The sequence below is a fragment of the Zosterops lateralis genome (assembly GCF_965231275.1).
Source record: "Zosterops lateralis genome assembly, chromosome: Z".
Classification (NCBI taxonomy): Eukaryota; Metazoa; Chordata; class Aves; order Passeriformes; family Zosteropidae; genus Zosterops; species Zosterops lateralis.
The window spans coordinates 29,657,173-29,678,368 of record NC_139800.1 but is presented as its reverse complement, the minus strand read 5'-3'; the positions used below and the strand labels follow the sequence as shown (position 1 = coordinate 29,678,368).

Here is a 21,196-nt window from a genome sequence, read left to right as displayed (position 1 = left end):
GGGAAAGGGAGCAGCCAGCTCGGGAACAGAGAGCGCGCCCGGGAGCGGCGGCACCGCCGCAGGAGGGAGAGGAGAGGAGGAGAGGAGAGGAGAGGAGCACACGGAGCGGCACGGAGCGGCACGGCACGGCACGGAGGAGAGGCGGCGCTGGCAGGAGGAGACAGGCGGGGACCCGGCTCTTCTGGATGCTGGATTTTCGGACTCTGCTCGAGTCTCTCCCGCTCCCCGGCGCCGCGCTGTGAGAGACACGCTCGAGCGAGGGGCAGCAGCGGGGGCTTCTCTCGGAGCTGCTGCTGCTGCTGCTGCTGCCGCGGGGCTCGGATTGAATTGGCCGCCCCGGAGCCGACCCGAGCAGCGGGAGGAGGTGGCGGCGGGCGGGCAGCGGCAGAGGTTGCTGCTGGGACCGGGGAGCCAGCATGACCAGGTAACTGCCCCGCTCCTGACCCATTTTTCCTCCTCCGCCGCCGCTCCCTCTTTGCCGCCTCTTTCGGCGCGCTCGTGTGTGTGAGCACAAAAGTGTGCGGTGTGTGCGCGCCGCCCGCACACATGTCCCCCACACACAACTCTCCCGCGGGTGCCCCGAGGCTTCCCCCCGGCATCCTCCAGCCCCTTCCCCGCGCCTCCCCGCCGGGGCTCAGCCTGGCGGCGAGGCCTGCTCGGGGAGCGAGGGGAGCTGCGGTGCAGGGACGGGGGATGGGGCAGGGATTGATGGATCGGAGCCGACGTTTCCACTGAGTGCCGCTGTACGCGGGCGGGGAGAGGGGAGTACGGTAATTACACACGGCCTGTTTTGGCCAACGGATTACTATTATTGTTAATTATTTTGTTTATTCTGAGGGGTTCGGAGAAGGGGGAAGGTAGCAGGGGTTAGCGACTGGGCTGTGAACGGGGCTTGGGGGCCCGCGGCCAGTAGGAGCCCCCGGCGCCGGTCCGAGCACGGCTCCCTCCTCCTTCTCCTCCTCCTCCTCCTCCTCCTCCTCCTCCTCCTCTCCTCCTCCTCCTCCTCTTGCTGTCTCTCGGCGGAGCAGGGAGGCACGGAGATGCGAAGCTTTTCACAGGTTAGGCTTTTAATTTCTTTGTTTACTCTCGCAAAGCCACTTGAAAGGAAGGACATCGGGCTGGAAGCTCAGTTTTCCAAGCGCTTGCAAAGGGGTTCTTGAATTTGTTGAGCAAACTTAGCGGCTCCCTGCGCGCGTCTGCCCGTGCGGGGAGGCACTCCTGGCTGCTGCAGCGGGCTCTCCCTGCCCGGCACACACAACTGTGGTTTTCTTGCACTTAGTCCCCTATTCTGCCTTTTATCTGTGCCCTCAGTTCGCGACAGAACGTTGTTTTTTCCATTTTGAGTGATTATCGCTCCGTTTTGCATATGTGGCTTTTGAATGTCTGCTTCTTCTTGTTACTACTCTGGAACTGCTGTCATGCGTATTTTATTCTTTTTCCTGGCCTTTGCACACTTACTGCCTCGTGTAAGGATGGCAGCTTCTTTGCCGTGATTTCGATGTCCATATTCCCAGTTTTGACACACGTAGAAGGGTTAATTTCTTTACACAGAGTAGTTACGCTTTTATGTGTTCTTCACTTATCGCCTGAGACGGCGTTACACTGGGGATAAGTCAGTAGATGCTGATTTACTTTCGAGTCTTATTTGCAGACATGAGTATTTCTGATGACACTTGTGTTCTCTTAAAACTTAGGATTAGCGTGGGAAGCTATGATTATCTTCTCAGCCTTTCAGAGTTTGCTTCCAACATACCTTTTGTTCAAGCACAAACAACTTCTCTGTAATGTTGGGACATTTTTGGGAATTTCAGTACAGAGACAGAAAAATGTATAGGTCATATTTTTCCTTTCTCTGGTATCTGCTAGTGCTTTAAAATGTTGTAACAGTCAGTACATTTTTTTTTTTCTGTAAAAGTGTATAGTAAATAACATCATTTTCTCTTGGGCTGGGAGCGATGAATCCTACAATTCTTGTTATAAATGGAGCAACTCTTAAGAAGAAAAAAGATTTTCCCCTGTCCTAAATATGATTGTATGTACTTGCATCTTACTTTAGATGGCAATTTTTTGATTGCGTCTTTAAATTCCCTGTGATGAGATGAGCTATTATTGCTTTTTTTAATGTGTGGAATTGATAAACTGGTCAGTTCAATAAATTCAGCTGTCAAATTTCACTCAATCAAAATTGCTAAAAGCTGTAAATATACTGGCATGGGATTTTCAAGGTACTGACTGTTATACAGAAAGGATGGATTTAATGAGAGACTTTTTACATGAGTAGTTTTCCAATTTTAGTTTTGTCACTTGTGTTAATGTGGGGTATATTTAGATATCTTTCAACGCAGAAATGATGTATGGCTTTTCTGTATCCACTGAAAGCTGTAAAAGCTTTGTTTTAGTAGAAATCTTCTACTCTAAGACAATACTCAGAAATTCATTATGGTTTGTGTGTGCTATGGCAAGCTGTTAGGAATAATGCATGGTAAGGAAAATGCTACCTTGGTATTTCTAGATTTCAGGAATTGATCTTAGGACCTGCTTTTAGACCCATCAGTAATACTACTTCTAAAATGAGCGCTAAAGAATAATGTGAATAACTGTTTTGCTTTGATGGTTATGTAACTCAAACCACCAGCAGTCAGCGAACTCAAGGGATGTTAGTAAATCAGTGCTTAGTCTTAGGAGAGGATGTGCAAGAAGGTACTTGGGGATGTGGTGAAGAACTAAGTATCTGGGGACTTAAGTCCAGTCAGCGATTCATATTTAGCATTGCCTTTTACTTCTATGTTTGAGGAATGCAGGGACCAAAACTACACAAGCTGAAGAGTAGGAATTCCCCTTCATCTGCTGCTGTGTGTGCTGAGCCACTAGGGGCCTGTATAAACTGCTCTCATAGAGCAGATACCAGTGCATGGCATATGCTCACTTTCACCAGACATTTTTTACACAGGTGCAGAATGTCAAAAGCAAAGTTGCCAGCTATTAATTCCTTACCAGTAAATGAGATTGCAGTTTTTTAGGAGGTGTGTACAAATTGCATATTATTTAGTTTTTATTTTTACCCTACTTCACCTGTTTCCCCTAGTAGTCCTGTACTGTGTCCAGCATCTCTGCTTTCCTGATTACTATGGGATATGGGGATGAACATGGCTCAGGAGGTGCAAATTTTGGGCAAAGTTGGATTTGTGTGTCTTCTGCATTTCATATTTTCTGTAAGCTGAGAAAATCAGATTTGTTGCCTGTGTGTTTTTTCTATTAGATTAGTAATGGTACTGTTCCATGCAAGTGTAGGGTTAAAAGATAAACTAAACAGGATTACTACAAGGCAGGAACAGACATAGATTGATGGTGTATTTAAACTAGCTTTGTAAGTGTTATGTAAGTTTGAGAGTGTGTCGGCTCCAAGGCTTTGGCTGGAGTGTAGTCAGCATTTATGGGACATGGGCTGAAGATGATACATTCTTGAGTGTCAGTTTCAGAAATTTAAAATCCACCAGCCACAGCATTCTTAATAGATATTAAGCAGTAAGGTCAAGTGTGCTTACACTGTTCCATTGTTGGTTTTCGGTTTTTGAAACTGACAAGGCAGACAATTTGTAAAAGAGCGCAGCTGAAATATTTGCATATTGGATTTCCTTCGAAATGAACTTCCGTTACTAAGCTCTTTGAGAATTCTCATTTGGAAGGATTTTCGAGCTGAATCACAGTAAGGTCATACAATCAAAAAGCAGTTTCCCTATGGTATGTTAATTTTTTAATAAGCTGTCTTTTAAAACATCAGAGTCTTATATATCATTCAGTGTTGGGCCAGTTCCAGCAAGAGGGTTTTTTTGCCATCTTACCGACAACAGTTGTGCAAATATTGACTGAGCTTAATTTTCTGAAATGTGTGTGTGCGCCTTAGGTAAAGTTTTGATGAAATGTAATGAAATCTGCTTTAAAGGTTTTTTCTCAAACGATAAATGTTGGTTCAAAAGTATTAGTCTTACTGCTTATAAGTAAACCAAGGCGGTGGCTCTGAAATGCAGAGGATAGGCGCTTCATTTCTTCTTTGGATATCAAAAGGGATGATATGGTATTGATGCATGAATCATTGTATTTCATTTTTGTGTATTACTGTGGTGATTTTTAAGCTTTTGTTCTCCAACAAGAGTTGAGAAAAAGGTATAGATATTTGCTGGTTTAAGTTCAGTGTCAGTCACTTAATGCCTTCTGCTGTAACAGGAGCTTGCTTTTGTTGTAGTTCTTTCTAAAAACAGTTGTTATAATGTAGTCAACGTACTATATTTTTATGAAAACTCAATTTCACATACTCCATGAGTGTACTTTATTTGCTTAATCCTTGTATTCTTTGGAAAAGGCCTTAAATAAAGCCAATTAATGAATGTATGCTGGCAAATTGGCAGCCTAAAGCAAGAATATGTGTTAAAAATACTTCTTTGAATACTATCAGGAATTTACGAAGTAGGAGCAGAGAGGAAGCTTACTTCTGCTGGTGATCTGCTGCAGTGAAGGTTGCAGTACAGCTGGAGAAATCTGATGATTTAGAAAAAGGTTACATGAGTGCTTTGCCTGTAAATTCCTTTCCAACATGCTTCCCTTCACTTGTTTTTTTAAGACATTGGACATTGATAGAACCATATTTACTGCTGCACAGTTTTAACTTATATTTTGTCAGCTCGGATGACTTTTTGTTAGTTTACTGATAATACCTTAAACATAGCATGTTTGTGTCTTCCTGTAAGAAGTGGATGGCTAAAATATCAGTAAGAGAAATACAGAATAATAGAAATATTTTGTATGAAAAAAAATGAGGTTAAATTGAATTAAATATGTAATGCCTTTTAAGAACTTAGCAATTATTCAGGTTCTTTCAATTAATTCATAAAAGCAACAAGTCTAACAAAATACTTGTAGCTTGTTTTTTAGCTACATCAGTACATTGTCTGTACTTCCCTGCGATATTCCCTAAATTTACCTCTTTAGTTGTCTTCTGCTTACATGCTGTGATAGGCTTCTTCATAACCTTTATAGCACAGTTGCAGAAAGAGAAAAACAAAAAAGACAATGTGATTATCTTGCAGTAGAGTTTCAAAAGAGATAGAGATTTTTTCTAAAATCAACTTCCCTGTTTATACTTGATACCTGATTTCTGGTGGGGACTCTGTGTGTTCCTTTTGAATACAAAGAATGGGCAGAAAATGTCCTCCTCTGTCAAAGGAAAATGATGGAATTTCAGGCACTTTGATTTATTATACGAGAGGACATGCCCTAATAGCATACTATCATGTCCTGAGCTTCTTCATATTTAAGCACAATGCAGTTATTTTAGTTTTGCAGTAATCTTCCAGTTAGTGAAGTCACTCCACGGGTATACAAATTGATTTATTATTTGCAGACAATCAAAATGGATGTCCTAGTTAGTGCCAGCCGAACTGCTCACATATTGTTGTGGGCAGATTATGCACACCTTTTTCCCAAGCAGTATATCAAATGTGGTATATTAAATTATACCAGTAAATATATTGCTTTTTCTTTTACAGTCTTTAGTGTCCTGGAAATTACGTATCTGTAAGTCGGAGTTGAGTAAATTGTGTGTAAAATCTGGCTTCTTGGGTTGCAGAATCAGGTGATTTCTGAGAATACAGTCAGTACTAACCTCACCAAAACAAATGTGGCTTAGGTATAAATTTGAAAATAAATATACATTTCTCTAACACATTTGCCCAATCACATTTTGACATCAGCATCTCACCTTATTCACTGGCTTATTTACTGGTTTTACCCAAAAAATCTAGGTTTTTTGATACTTGCTTTGACTCAGCAAGAGAAAATTCCAATACATCCTGGTAGCAATGTCGTAATCTTTCTGATTTTCAGAAGGTCGCTGTTTGCTGAGTTTGAACACAGTAATTCCGCTTGTTTGACAATGTTGATTAAATTAAAAAAAATTACCTGCTTTTGGAACTATTTGTAGGCTATACTCCTTTTATAAAACTTTACCAAAAAAACCTGAATTTTGTGTACAAGGAATAGGCTCCTAGTTCTGGTACCTCATTTTTTTGCTCCCTCTACTTCTCCCTTGCCTTCTCTCTCCTCCCCACTACTTTCCTTTTTTTCCTATAAAAACAGATAAAACGGATCTTACTAAAGTTCACAAAAACACATACAGAATTCTGTACTATATCCTATTTTCCATCTTACTTATGTCACAGAGAACAGGTTTATGAAGCAGATGCATGTTACAGTTTCTAACTCAAACATAATTAATTTGTCTGTTCACCTGTATTACTAAACTTCGTTAATCACACGTTCAATTTTCTTTTTTTTTTTTTTTTTACTTTAGGAAGGGACTTTCTCCCTCTGTGGAATTTATTGAAGGCAGGGAGGTCTTTTCTGAAAAGGTTGCTTGTAGGACCAAGTATTTTCTGCCTAGCTTTCAATAATATGACTGTCATGTGTTTTATTAAAATCCTATTTACAGGTGTACTGTGCATTAACACTACCTGGAATTGTACTATTTTTTCTTAATAAGCAAATGTCTTATTACTTTGAAAGTCATTAATTTGATGCAAAGAACACGCAGTGAGAGGTTTCTAAAACACTGATCAGAAAGTAGGACAGGAAGTTTTATTTATTTATTTTTGTTTGTTTAGGATGGTAGTGTATCTTAGAAAGCTGCTTAACTACTGCCCAGTGCAGCTGTCCTTCCCAGAAAGATTAGGTTTCAGGAGCAATGATGGATGTTGAATGCCTGTAGCCAGTTGTGGGGTTTGCTCTAAGGTCAGTGCTACTGATGGAAGATAGGAATTTACAGCCTTATGTCTCTTCACGGAAGTAACCAGTAGCATTTCTTTAGGGAACAAAAAGCCCTCAACAACTAGGTGTGTTCAATGCCAAGTTTGTATTGCTGCATAAACTATTCATACTAGTGAGAAAGAATAAGTAGATTTGTGAATGACAAGGATAAATTCAGTCATGAGTGTGCCCTTTGTTTCACAGAAACACACAGAAATAGCTACTAAAAGTAAATAGGATGACGTGATTTCATTTAGAAGTATTTTAAATTTTTTTAACTGGTGTTAAAAAGTTTGGAATTGGCACTTTTGACTTTTTGTTTCCATTGTTGCAGCTATGTTTCAGAACATACTCTCTTTTTTCACGTAAAAATAGGATTTGGTTTTTTTTTTTCTCATGGAAGAGATATACACTAGCAGTCTTCAGCAAGCATAACCAAGGCAGAGTAGATATCCATCAGTGATGAAAGGGCAGATGTTTGTCAAGTAGAAAGACTGTTTGTTTTGATGACATATAATGATACCTTGGTTAATTCAGATATCTCAGTACATATTTCTAATTAAGATGGATAGTTTAGATACTCTTAGACGTGCTTTCAGAAGCATTCATTGAGGCCACACTTTCAGACTTTATTTTTGGACTGTTTGCCTTCCCTGAGCTGTTGAAGTTTGCTCCTGATATACAGTGATGTGATTACCGTATAAAAAGTGAATTTTGGTTGAGAAAGGGGCACAAAAATTCCAGTCTACTTTGTTGTTAAGTTTGCAAACCTTTTCTGAATTGTTTTTATTAATTTGTACCTTAATGGTATAAGTGGATTTTTCTGTCAAGCCTTAGAAGAGTTGTCCTAGTAAGCTGAAAGTCTTCAGTGATTGGTGAGAAAGATTTCATTTGACAGCAGCATTATTTGGATCAGATCCATAATGCTTTTATGCCTTTGCATAAATGATAGGACTTCTACCTTGGATAATCCTAGCAGTGGTTAAATTCAAATTTGGACAAGAAAGCTTAATAAAACATCTGATAAGTTGATTTATATTATCTCATAAATTAGGGAATAAGAAGCATTTTTGGTAAAGAGAAATACTTATCCACTAAGAATCACTTTAGAACAATTTTGCATCAAGGAAATGGCCTTTTGCTAAATGCCTATGTATTCTGCTTACTGGCAGCATGCCATTGACTTTATTTGGAAAACTCTTTTGCTTAAGTAATAAATATTCACTGTTTACCAATTTATTTTATTATAAATAAAATATGGATTCTCTTTTTAGAATTTTTCTTTTATTTTTGACCTATTTCACAAAGAATGGACTTTTGCTCTTTACCATTAAGTGCATCAATGAATCTCGATTAACAGAATTTTCCATACAGTGAAATTGATCTTCATACTTTTTTAAATAATTTGGATATTTTGGGGTATTATTTTGGCTTGACGTGAAAAGCCTTGAATTTTTCTACTGTACATGGCATGCGATAGAAAAATTGTAATATTAACTTAAAGAATTTTTTGTCTTAGTTGATATTAATAATAATCTAATACAATTTCGTTTTGTTAAAGAAAAGTATATAATCAGTGTGAATGGTCATTGTCCCTTAGTTCAATAGGTAGAATTTACGCTTGTTTCCCATTTTACATTTTCAAAAGGTGTTTTAAATGGTCACATGAAGTATCAGCATAGTGACCAAAAGAAAATTTTAAATGTAACAAGGGAAGCAGAAAATGAAGAGAGCATTGTACTTTGTAATGCTAACAGGTGGCAGGGAGTGCCTACAGCGATCACACCTCCATAAGAATCCTAGCATTCCTTGGGTTTAATTTTGCATGATTACAGTGACTCTGGAAAAAAAATCGTATTTTGGTTAACTTAGTTTTGGACAGTGTGGCGCTGAATGTATTAAATACTGTGTAAATATAAAAGGAAATGTATATTTTTCATCTGTTCGATTGTATCTTATAGAACAGATATATGTCCTTCTGGGCAATGTAATCCCTAAAAGGACACTTACTAGGACTGTATCCCTTGCTGATTTATTCATAGGGTTGCTTTATTAATCTAGTGCACAAGGGTAATCTTATTCCAAAGGTATTAGAAAGCATGAAAATAACTACTGGACTTCATAGAGATGTGGATTTCTATGTTTTCAAGCAATTTGAATTTATAGTCTCAATCGGCCTTATTACTTTTACTATGGAGTATATAAACCATGAAAGGTGCAGAGGCCTTAATGCTGTTTTTTCATTTTTGCTATTATCTGCAATAGTTCAGATGAGAGACAGACATTAGTAAGAAAATGAAAAAAGGTGATCATGTATAGAAGAAAAGTAAGATTTTTCTACCATGATGATGAATTGAGTTGCTAGAAATGTTTGTATAGGTAACCAGTGCTTAACAGAGATATACTCTTAATAGATAGATGAGCTGCTTTTTCAGCCTATTTTGGTTGTCATTTTTGTGAGGAGGTGAAGAGCTTGCCATTTTGGTGTGAAATTTTTTCTTTCCTGGATTTACTTAATGTTGCAGATGCCAATCAGAAAATTAGGCAGGGATTTTTTTCTGCAGCTTTTACCTGTTGTTCAGATTTCTGAGCAACAGATAAAACTCCATTTTTTAAGCTGTATTTCATATTTAATGAGGCAGAACACTCCAAAACACCAAAGAACTTGGGAACAGGAGGAACCTGAATTCAATAATAAGGAGTGAAATTTTGCAACTACAGAATTTTCCTACTAAAGCAAAGCTACCACACAATCAGTGACAATTTCACAGCTGGGACTGGGGATGTCCCTTCCCTACCTCTTTTTCTAAGTTTTTATCTGTCTTGCTTTTGCAGTTCTACAGTTTTATAAACAGCAATTAGTAAAGAGAAATGTGTCTTCCTGAAAAGATACTGATGCCTACTTAATACCAACTGTTCTATAATGTACTTTACTCTCTCTGGAATGAGTCTTTAGGTGTCCTTTAAATGCAACTCTCCATAGCAGTTCTTGCTTCTTATTATGAGAGCATATCTGAGATTGTGAACTCTCAGATATGTGAGAGTGGCTCACTAAACTGGTCCTTTTTTCTTTTTTTTTTTTTTAAGAATGTCTCTGAAATCACAAGTATTGGATTTTATTTGTTATGTTGTAAAAATCCCCTCTAAAACCTATTATCATTGCAATCTTAAAGGTTTAATTTATGTTTTTTTACTTCTGTTCAGAATTATGGGCATGCCCATTTGGGTTGGTCTCTGATTTCTTTGCCTAGGTGTCTAGAAAGCAGTCTTTCAATACAGGCATTGGTGTACTCATGACTCCACATGTATACCTGTCCACCTGCTGCCTTTGTTGAGGTATTTGAATAAATTGGGGCTATCTGTTTCTTAAAAAGTTCTGTGCTGTTTTTTATGTCTTGGATAAGATACAGCAGTCTTTTCGTTCTCAGTGAAATCCTTGCTTTTTCAACCACTTCCCATTTTTCACATCAGGAAGCTTTCCACATGAAAAGAAGAGAAAGAGACCTGCTTGACAGCTTCTCTTGTCTCCTTGTGTCTAGAGAACTGCATGAGTCTAACAACAAAGAAATGTATCTCTCTGGTGCTATTTTGGTGAGTTTTGTCTCTAGGTGCAGTGGTAGCAGATTTAGATTTAACTGTGGATGCTGGCTCTCTTCAAGTACAGCCTTCCATTTAAGCCTTTGTGTTACTCAGCTGAATTCAGTTTCTTAAATTCCATCTCTGTCAGAGTAAGTCAGTTTTTATTGAGACATGGTCCTGATCGTTTCTTCTCAGAGAATAAACTGGCAAACGACCTTCAAGCTGATACTTCGGGAATTTCAGAAGTGTAGGTTCCAACACTTTTAAGCTCACTTCAATGTCAGGTTTTCCAATTAGAATCAGGGAGAGGTATTTTTTTGGAAGAACACAAAACAGCTGTGTTAATATTTTGAAATTAAATGTCATTAATATACACCATTTTTCAGACATTGTCATGCTCAGTATATTTTTCTTAGTGTGCTGTATTTCTTCATCATGTTAAATGTGTTTGAGAATTTTGAGGCAGATTCTCACTGTGTCTTTTTCACTGATGTAGTTATTATTCCACCTACTGAGTTTCTGAGGTGTTATGAGTAGGTAACTGTTGTTGTGTTTTTTGATTTATGAATATACATATCTATATAAAACAACTAAGCCCTTCTCTTGTGTTTATTAAGTTTGGTGTCTATTAATCTTGGGTTGATGATTGCTCTAGTCAGAGGTATAGATGTGTTACTAGGTTTCTAGTGTTGCCTGGAGTTGCATTGTTTAATATTTTAGTAGCTACTGAGGGGAGCTCAGTGTTATAGTTCCACGGTTAGGAGTAGCAGTTGAGAGTTTGTTTTGCTGAGAGTGCAGTTAACCACACTTGTCATAGGTGTTTAGTTGTGTTTTTGGTTGCCCTTTCTAGTGGTTTGAAGCTAATACTGAACTTTCGTGTCTTGTCTGAATGTGTACAAAGTCTGAAGCTTCTTTCAGATTACAGTTTTGGCTATTTGTACATTTTTGTGTTTTCAAAGTCGTGTTCTTACAAAGACCATTTTCAGAAATTCCTATCACTGAGACCTTGTCCTTCAGGATGTGAGGGAGATTTTGGCAGTCTCTTGTCTCCTTTCTGTTTGCAAATAGCTTAGATCCTCGGTGACTTAACATTTTGATTTATCAGTTCTTTTTTTTCCTGATGAACCATTTCCTTTAACCATCAAACATACTGAAAGGAAAAAACTTTCCTTAATTTTCTATGTTTTGCTGTAATGATTCCTGTTTTTCTTAACGGTGTGTAGACTGAAAGACTGATGGACTGATAGTCCATCTCAACTGAAAGACTGATGGTCCATCTCAATTTTTCACAGTATTTGTTTGATCATATCACAGTATTTAAAAAATGCAGAGCCTTCCTTTGGAGGACTGTGAAAATACTTGGATGTTCAGCAGTTCACTTTCAGATTTTTCCTGTTGAAACGGTAAGGCTATTTTCTGATGTTTCTTGACCAAAGGCATGCCTCCGTGACAAGTTACAGCTATGTGAGAGGGCTTGGTGTTTGACTAGTAGTCAAATAGCTAATAATTGAATAAGCATCAATGGAGAGAGATGATGTGAGATTACTTAGATGGCAGTCAAGACTTATTTCATATTCTCAGATGCACAGACTCTCAGGTCTCAAGTGCAGTAAACAGGAATAAATCAGACAGCTCTGTTGTCCTCAGTTGGGTGTCTGTATAAGGGACTGAGGGTGTATATTGTATTTATTCCTTTGCGTTGTTTGTTTTTACTTGAACTATCAATAGTTGCATTTTTAGCACAACTCAGAGTTATGAAGGTGTTGTACACTTGTGCATCACGAATACAGTGCCCAGACAGAGAGGTTACAAAGATCCACTGAATGCTAAAAACTAGTCCAGTCAGCTGTACTTTGCAGAGATCCCCTTACTGCTGCAGCATTATACGTAAGAGAATCCTTGTGTGCATCTTCTGTAGTTCACAACCTAGAATTTAGTCCCTGGTTTGTGTCATTGGCTAATAAAATATGAATAATACAGAAAAAAAAAAGAATGGTTGTAGAACACTCTTATTTTCACTCTTCCCTCTTATCTTTCACTAATTATCTGTAATTCTGAGGATAATTTTGAAGAAAAAAGTTGTTTATAGACATATAGCTAAAAATAAATTTAGGTGCTAGGAGTCATGTATCCAGATTCCCTGAAATTACTTCAAAAATGCTGGACGTTCACGGCTGCTGACAAAATGACACACCAAATGAGAGAGGAGATGTTTTTTAAGTATTAGAAAGAAAATTGTCTTTTGTGGATTAATGAAAAACTATTTTTAAATGAGCTTCCTTGTGGAGGACAATGCTTGTGTGTAAGCAGTCCTTGGTAATAAGAACTGTGTACTGTATATGGCTCACTTTATTCATGCACATACTCCCACAGTATTAAATGGATTTAATCACACATCAGGTTAGTAGCTCTTTGTCCTGTCATTTTCTATAGTAAAAGTGTATGTTAGAAATATGAGAACATATATGTGAAAATGTAAGCAAGGACAAAAAGGATAAATAAAAATGCTTCATTTAAGGTAGAATTCAGCAGAGAAGTTATGCTTGGCCGTACCTGTAACCATATATTTAGATAACTTCTCCACTGTGTAACATTACTGAAATCCTATTAGAGTATATGTAGGTTTAAAAATAAGAATGGGCGTGGTTTAAAAAAAGTATACACACTAAAGTGATTTCTTTTTAATTTGAACTCCTAAGTCTGTGGAGTGAAAGGAAGTAAAGAATGCTAATTTCTACTTTTCACTATTTTTGCCTCTTCTTCATAATGTTCAAATAAATATTATTATGGTAGTTGACAGGAGATGGAGTGGTTTGCATGTTTCCTTGGTTTATGGAAAGTATAAAAGTAACATAGTACTCCTTGATACTGTTTTCTTTTCACTTTGCATACAGAGCAAGCTAAGCATCTCCAAACTGTTGAAATAGACTATTTTCATTTGTGTTCATTATGGAACACTGTCATTTTACTACAGGAAAAAATATTAACAAGTAAGAGGTCCATAACAGGTCACAATCCATTGCTATAAGTGTAATTGTTTGAGTTCATAAACACTTTTTAAAATCTTACGTGAACCAGGAGTGCTATTATTATATATTCCTCTGTCAGGAATTTTTCTCTTTCATGAAACCACAGTGCAGGGCTGACACACAGTATACCCAGTCAAGACAAGAAAATTTTCTCACTGATTCGTACTGTCTAATATTTTAGTGAAGTATTTGTCTGAATCAGCTGAGGTGGTTTTGAGTGGGTTTTTCCCCCCACTGGTCTTGTTCTGTTTTATAAAATTCTGTAGTTTTGCATTGAGTTATTCACAGTTTTGTTGAATTTAGTGATGGAGAAAAAAAAATCAGTTAAGTACCTCTGGAACTTCTGTTTACACTTCAAAAAGTTTTTCAAATATTGAAAATAGTGAGCAAATTGATGTTTGATGCAAATCTGTGGACTGAAATATAGATATTAGATGGCATTTAGTTGTAAATTATGCTGTATAAGTAACAGATTTCCTGTGGATTTGTATGTGATATTATAATGTGTAAGTGCCATACTCAAGGCTTTATGTCTGTTATTCTTTAGCTTTCCTTTTATGTTCTTTTAGAGTTTCCAGCTTTTTGCCTCAAAGGATTTTTTTTATTCTTATGTTGCTGTTCTTCTGCACTCTCATCTTTTTCTATATGTTAGTGTCTTTTCTAAATTTTTGTTAAGGTAAATGAGCTGAAGACCAAAAGACTTCAGAAGTTGTATCTAAGAGTAAGAAGGTGGCTTTTCTCTAGATAGTTGGAAGAACAATTTTAAATCAATCTGATTTTGACAGCTAGACTTGCCAACATGGACTGATCTACATAGCATAGGCTTGCTTTAGTTTTAAAGTAGAATTTTATTAAATAACAATCCACTTAGGGATTAAGCCTTCCAGTTTCTTCTCTGTCCCTTTACTGCTCTGAAGTCTTTGATCCCTTATATACTTTTACAGAATTCAATGCACAGACATTTATCATTAGAGGAATAAACATTGTAGTACAGAGTAATCAGATGATTTTCTGTTATAAAAGCTAATATTAATAAATCTTGGAGTGATATGAATCATACAAGACAAATAAAGATAGGAAAGTATTTCTTGGAATTGTAACCAGATGTCTTCTGCTATGTGAGACTAAAATCTGTCTTCAAATTAATGTTTTTGACTTCTTTCATAGGACAGAGAACCTGATATGTATAGAATCTATTATTTGTTGTTTTCATTTTGGTCTTTTCCCAGATACTAGTTTTTTTTTAAAGCAATGTTTCTTGTAGCTAGTTTGTGTTAGTATTTTCTTCCACTTGTATAGCTGAAGTCACATACCATATTCTTTTGGTATGTGCAGGTATTATTTGAAAATAAATTTCATGAAAGATGACTTTCTACTGAAATGTACACGTATTTTACCCAATATACATATATATTTCCCAATATACATGTATGGGATGCAAGTTTTGTTTTAATTCTACATTTTATACAGCTTTTACCCTTTAGTTGCAGAGATTGCTGTTACTAAAAATATTTTACTATAACTCGCGATCAACTTTCTTTTCATCTTCTACTTCATAGACTGTTTTACCAGTAATTTTCCCACTGTTGATTTTTATTTGTGTAAAAAACATGATAGCTTTAGCTGCCATTGGCCTTGTGTTTGACATCTTTTTTTTTGTTCTGCTTTTATGACTATGAAAATATGCCATTCCCTGCAGTCAGATTTTGGCAAGGTCTAGAAGGATTTTTCTTAAAGCGGTTCTGTGTTCAGGTAAATTAAAGTCACTCTAAGAGCTTTGAGGATTACTGGATCAATGCACAACATTTTACATAACATTTTCATTTCTGGGTACTGAAATATATTTAGGAGTTGTCTTACAAGGTGCCAGCAGGACTTTGTAAAGTATGTATGTGTCCATTGTTTAATTTTTATTCCTTAACTGCTGTTTGTATTCAGTGCACATTATAGCTCTCTGAAGGCTGAAAATGCTTTTTATTATTGCCTTTTATCTGTCATGCTGTTTGAATGATTTTACTGGACTCTAGTAAAGTAGGAAATTGATACAAATAAATTACAACTTGGATCTATTTCTATTGTCAGCAAGCACTAAAAGAAAAGGAAAATATGGCTTCTATAAAAAGTAGTTATTTAGAAAGTAATATTTGGCAAATTAGTATACGTAAGTTGTGCTTTCTATGTGGCTTTCTCTGTACGATTGAAATGTTTACAACCGTAGTTGAGTCATAAAAATAATATTGAACTGAGCCACTTTTTTTTTTTTTAATTGATAAATATTTTTCATTAGGAAGTGAAAAGCATCATGATTACTCCAAACAGATGGGTTTCTTTTTCTTTCTTTTAGTCGTGACGTCTCCTGAGTACACATAAATGTACACTTAGACAAATGTGCATACACAGAAATGAGGATTTTGTGGCTAAGGAGATTGTATGCATTAGATTTTGTTGCTGTTTCTGAACACCAGAAACATATGATATTTTGAAGTTTTGTTGATTTTTTTTTAATTAATGAGATTTAGAAAATATTCTAGAAGTACTTTTCAGATGGATCCTCATTCAGATTTGTAAGGTTCTGCTGTACACTACTGATAATTCTACTTTTTTCACCATTCGGTGATGAACAATGCTTTTCATTATTGTTTTTATCTCTTACATCCTTCCTTCCCTGCTTTCCTCACAGGTTTTAATGCAGCAGTGTAGATATTGTATTTTTCTGGTAAAATTAGTTCTGATGGGCTCAACACCTTGGTAATGTGTGCATGATCCTTTGTGAGAGGCGAAATGGCTGGGGGGGCATTTAGCCAGCTCCACTGTAATGCTTTGAGGACACAGATGGGCTGATGGACTAACCATTGTACTGTGCATGGCATGGAGTGTAGGTTTCTATATGAGTTCCTAGGTTTGGGTAGTTCGAGCAATACAGGTTCTGTAGTTAGACAGACTAACCAAATGCATTTTTGGCACTCCATCTTACACAGCATAAAAAGCTTTACCATTCCATGCCTGCAAGAAAAGAGGCATTTGAGCCTCAGCTTCAATATTTCTTAACAGTTGCCATATACATAATTTAGTTTGCAGGAGGTTTACTGGAAAAATGCACCATTTTTTGCCTTTAGTTTCTTCAGTGTTCCAGGGTAACTGCACAGTGTAGGATTTTTTAACTGCAACTCTTAAATCTTTTTTTGTTACAAATTTTAGTTTAACATTTTTGATGTTCAAATTGACTGTTTGAAGTTAACAGGAATTAAAACTAGAATTCGCAATGAAGTACTAATACTTTTAAACAGAAGTATTACGTAAATGATGTGACACTTAAAATTACTTCATAAATAAATTTCTTTGAATCTTTAAATTACATTACTGGTAGGATAGAAATTTGGTAGTCTTCTGTTAACTTTTTTATTTTATTTTTCTTCCAGTTTCTGCCTTTTTATATATAGACTTTAAACTAATGATTAAAAAAAGAAAACATTTGGAGTTTTATCGTAAGTTGATAAAATTGGTAAATTGATAAATCATTATGTCCTTTTATATTAAGTTGCAAATCAGATTTGTCTCAAGTGACCCTCCTTTGTATTTATAATAAAGTATAAATTTTCTTGCATTTTGCCTGTAAAAATTTGAAATACTTCTGGAGCCAGCTGCTTCTGAACAGTCTGTTTTTTCACTATTTTCTTCCCTAAAGCAAAATCTTACGTTGTGAAATACATGATGAATGTATATTCACATAAATAAATAAATAAATAAATAAATATACTATTGTGGCAATTCAAGACCTTTTCTGATCCTCTAATTCTATTTCACTGAAGAATAAACATAGAATACGGGAAAACTTCCTGAAATGATAGTACTTTTAAGGTTCTTTGGAATAGGCATGTGATGAATCTAAAACTAGTTTTTAACCTCTGCTCCTGTTTAAGAGGTTATTAAGCAGTGTGGGGATATGCTGCTCTACTGTTACAATCAGCCTTCAGTCACTCATGTATGTGTTAAAAAATCATAACTATTTGGATATGTGAAATCTATAAGAGTGGCTGATAGATCTGACACGTGCCAGTTTTTGCACAGGCATAGATGTCAAATGAAATTCAGAATATTTACTTCGTAAGCTCTCCTGGGAGACTTCCGTTAAAATGCCAAATTGAACACAGATTTACTAATACAGAAATGTTTTCACTAAGAACCTTGGAAAGGTGAAATAAGAAAATTGACAGTGATATTCAGGTTGGAAGACATGCTTACCAAAATCAAATTCTTACATTTGTGTTGAACTTTGAATTATTTTATTAGTAACTTCATAAACTTGTTCTTTTTTCTTATTTTTAGTAAACAGTAGGGCTATTTTTGTAAGAAATGTATTTATACCTGCACTGTTTTGCTAACAACCCTTTCATATGGCATCATTTAAATACATTAGATCATAATTCAGATGATATTTGGGACTTGAAGTGTTTGAATAAATGTTGGTTTCATCTACCGTGTAGTATTAAATAGTACTAAGAACTGGACATTACCATGTAATCGATTTTCATTGTCTGACTTGCTCTGTTTCCATCACTGATCCCAGACAATAGGTTTCATGTATTTCACATCATGCATATTAATTAATCTCATGACTTTTTCTGAATTTTTTCAGCAGTAGAATAAATGTAGCCTCTTGTACAAGGGATGCAGTGACAGCCCCAAACCATGTTTAATTAGAGCTCAGCATGCAGTTTGAGATGGCATCTGTTTACATGAAGCATGATTATTGCTGTTTGTGCTCCTTTTTTCTCTGTTCCTTTAATGAACATTTAATTTATTAATATAGATGAATAAGATTGCCCTAAATAAACAAAAACATAAATGTAGAAAGGATGGGTAATCTATTAAACATTATAATCAGTTTTGTCATGCTGTCTTTCACATGTAATTTCATAACACACAAAGATATTTAGTGGGTTTTAATGAAAATCTGTGTATTGATTAATGCAGCACCACGGTGTAAAATGTAAGATTTATTGCAGATTCTGTAGATGACGAATATTTTTGCACGTCACTGAGCTGACGTACTTTTTTTTATCACCCGATAGAATAACCTGTGAGTTTGGAATCTTTATGTCCCAAACCTTTCTGCTACTAGTGTCAAACAGATACCATGCTGGTTTATATAATGTTACGATGCGTGTATCTGACCACTTGAAGTCTGTCATCTGAATGTATCTTTCACAGTTTGTTAAAAGCATCACCGAATTTTCAGCAACCTATGCTGCTTACAGATGACTTTGATCTAGAGACCTACATGTTAAAGCCACCATATCTCATTAATATTCCTAGAACGTCTTGTTCTCATTCAAAATTGGCTATAAATTAGGGAGAAAATTACAGTTTAAATGTGATTTAAAGAAAGTTAAGTGGGTGACAGAGGAGAGCCGTACCAGCAAAAAGGCTGCTATGTCAGCCATAAATCATAGCCTTGGGAAAAAGAAACCTAAAATTGTAAAAAGGGTAAGGAAAAGCAGAGCAAAGGATTACCTAGGAAGACTGTTGTAAGGGATAAGGAAAAGCTAAGCAATGGCTGTTGTTTCACATAAGCACCAGTGATACAGCCAGGAAGAATCTGAGGAGCATCAAGAAGGATTACAGAACTATTGGGAGGAGTGATGAGGCACTCTGGAGCTCAGATAGTGGTCACGCCTTTCAGTTAAGGGGAATATGTTTGAACGATCCAGTTGAACGTAACAGATGAATAAATGGTTTTGGAACTGGATCCACAGCCAGAGACCACTTAGGCTGTGGGACTTACTTTGAGAAGCCTGGTCTACTGGGGACTCACGGGGTCCATCTGTCAGAGAAGAAGACCATTTTTGTTCATAGATTTGCCAAGCTGAACTTCTATGAGGTGCTATGATGGACCTTGTTCTTGCCAGAAGGAGAGGCTGGCAGGGAATGTGAAGCTCAAGAGTGGACTGAGCTGCAGTGACTTTTAAATGGTGGAGTTGAAGATACTTAAAGCAGCTAGGATACACAGCAAGCTCACTACCCTTCTAGAGAGGGGCTTCTAGAGAGAAGACGTTCACCTCTCCAGGGATCTTCTTGGTAGAGTGCCATGAGATATAGTCTTAGAGGGATGAAAGGCCCATGAGAGTTGGTAAATACTCATCTCTTACAAATACTGCATACCAATAAAGAAACAGTCAAGCAAAAATTGCAAGCTTGCATCAATGAAGGAGGAGCTCCTAAACAAACACAAACAGGAACCATGTAGATGGTGGCAGCAAGAACAGGCAGATTTGGAGGAATACAGAGTTTTCCAGACAGCCAGGCATGAGGTTAGGAAAGCTAAGGCATTGATAGTAAATCTGCCTAGGGATGCAAGGAGCAACAAGAAAAGTTTCCATGTGTATGTCAGTGATAGAAGGAAGACTATGGAAAATGTAGGCCTTTTTTGGAATAGAAAAATCAAACAGGAGACCTGGTTAGCCTGCACATGGAGAAGGCTGAGGTACTCAACAAATTTTTTTGCAAGTGCTCCAGCTACACCACCCAAGTCATAGAAGGCAAAGGCCAGGACTGGAAGAATGATGAACTGTGTGCTATAGAAGAAAATCAGGTCTGATGCTGTGGAACCAGATTAGATGCATCTGCATTGAGGAAGCTACCAGATGCAGTGGCTAAGCCTCTGTGTATCATATTTGATAAGTCTTGGTGGTCTGGTGAAGTTCTTACTGACTGAGAAAAGAGAAAAAAACTCCTGTTTCTAAAAAGGGAAAAAAAGGAAGACATGGAGAGCTACGGGCTGGTCAGCCTCACCTCTGTGCCCAACAAGATCATGGATCACTCAGAATGACCATAGATCATATCCTTCTGGAAGCCATGTTAAGAAGCATGGAAAATAAGGAGGAGATGCATGACAGCTAACATGATACTGCTTTTTGTCAGGCAAATTGTGCCTTACAAATTTGTGGGGGCTTGCTCTGAAGGATTACAGCAGTGGTGGATAAGGAAAGAGCAACATCGACTGCTGACATCAACTACCTGGAACTTTGCAATGCATTTGACACTGCTGCACTAAATCCTTGCCTCTAAATTAGAAAGACAGAGATTTGATGCATGTACCAGTCAGTGAGTAAGGAACTGGCTGTATGGTTGCACTCAAGATTTACAGTCAATGGTGTAATGGCTTGAATGGAGACCAGTGATGAATGGGGTTCCTCGGGGGTCATACAGGAATTGGCACTGTTTAGCATCACTGGTGGTGACATGAATTGTGGAACTGAGTGTATCCTAAGCATGTTTGCTGACAACGTGCCAGAGGGCAGAGATGCCATTTGAAGGGGACTTTGACTGGCTTGAGAGGTAGGCCTTTGGAAACCTCATAGTTCAGCAAGGCCACGTGCAAGGTTGTGCACCTGTGTTAGGGCAATCCCAAGCGCAAATACAAACTGGATGGAGAACAGGTTTAGAGCAGACCTGAGGAAAAAGACTTGAGAATGTTGGTTAACAAGTAGTTCTGTGTGACCAGGCTATGTAGACTGCAAATTTGCAGCCCAGAAACTCCAGCCATATCTTAGGCTGCATCAAAAGAAAATGAACAGCAAGTTGAGGATTTTGTGTCTCCCCCTCCACTCTTGTGCCCCATCTCTAGAAGTGTTGGAGGCCAGGTTAGATGGAGTTCTGAGCAACCTTGTCTAGTAGAAGGTATTGCTCCCCATGACAGGGTTGTTGAGACTAGATGATGTCTGAGGTCACTTCATTCTGTGTTTCAGTGATCGTATGAATATCCTGAAAAGAAAGAGATATTTTTAAAT

General features: G+C 37.3%; 1 protein-coding gene across 1 annotated transcript in view; it reads left to right on the top strand.

The window, feature by feature from the left end:
* Positions 1–338: 338 nt before the first annotated feature.
* The window catches only part of PTPRD (protein tyrosine phosphatase receptor type D), a 366,236-nt gene continuing 345,378 nt past the window's right edge, over positions 339–21,196 (top strand). Inside the window, exon 1 of the mRNA XM_083884531.1 lies at positions 339–424. The gene's annotated coding sequence lies outside the window, so the exon portion shown is untranslated. The remainder of the gene's footprint in view (positions 425–21,196) is intronic.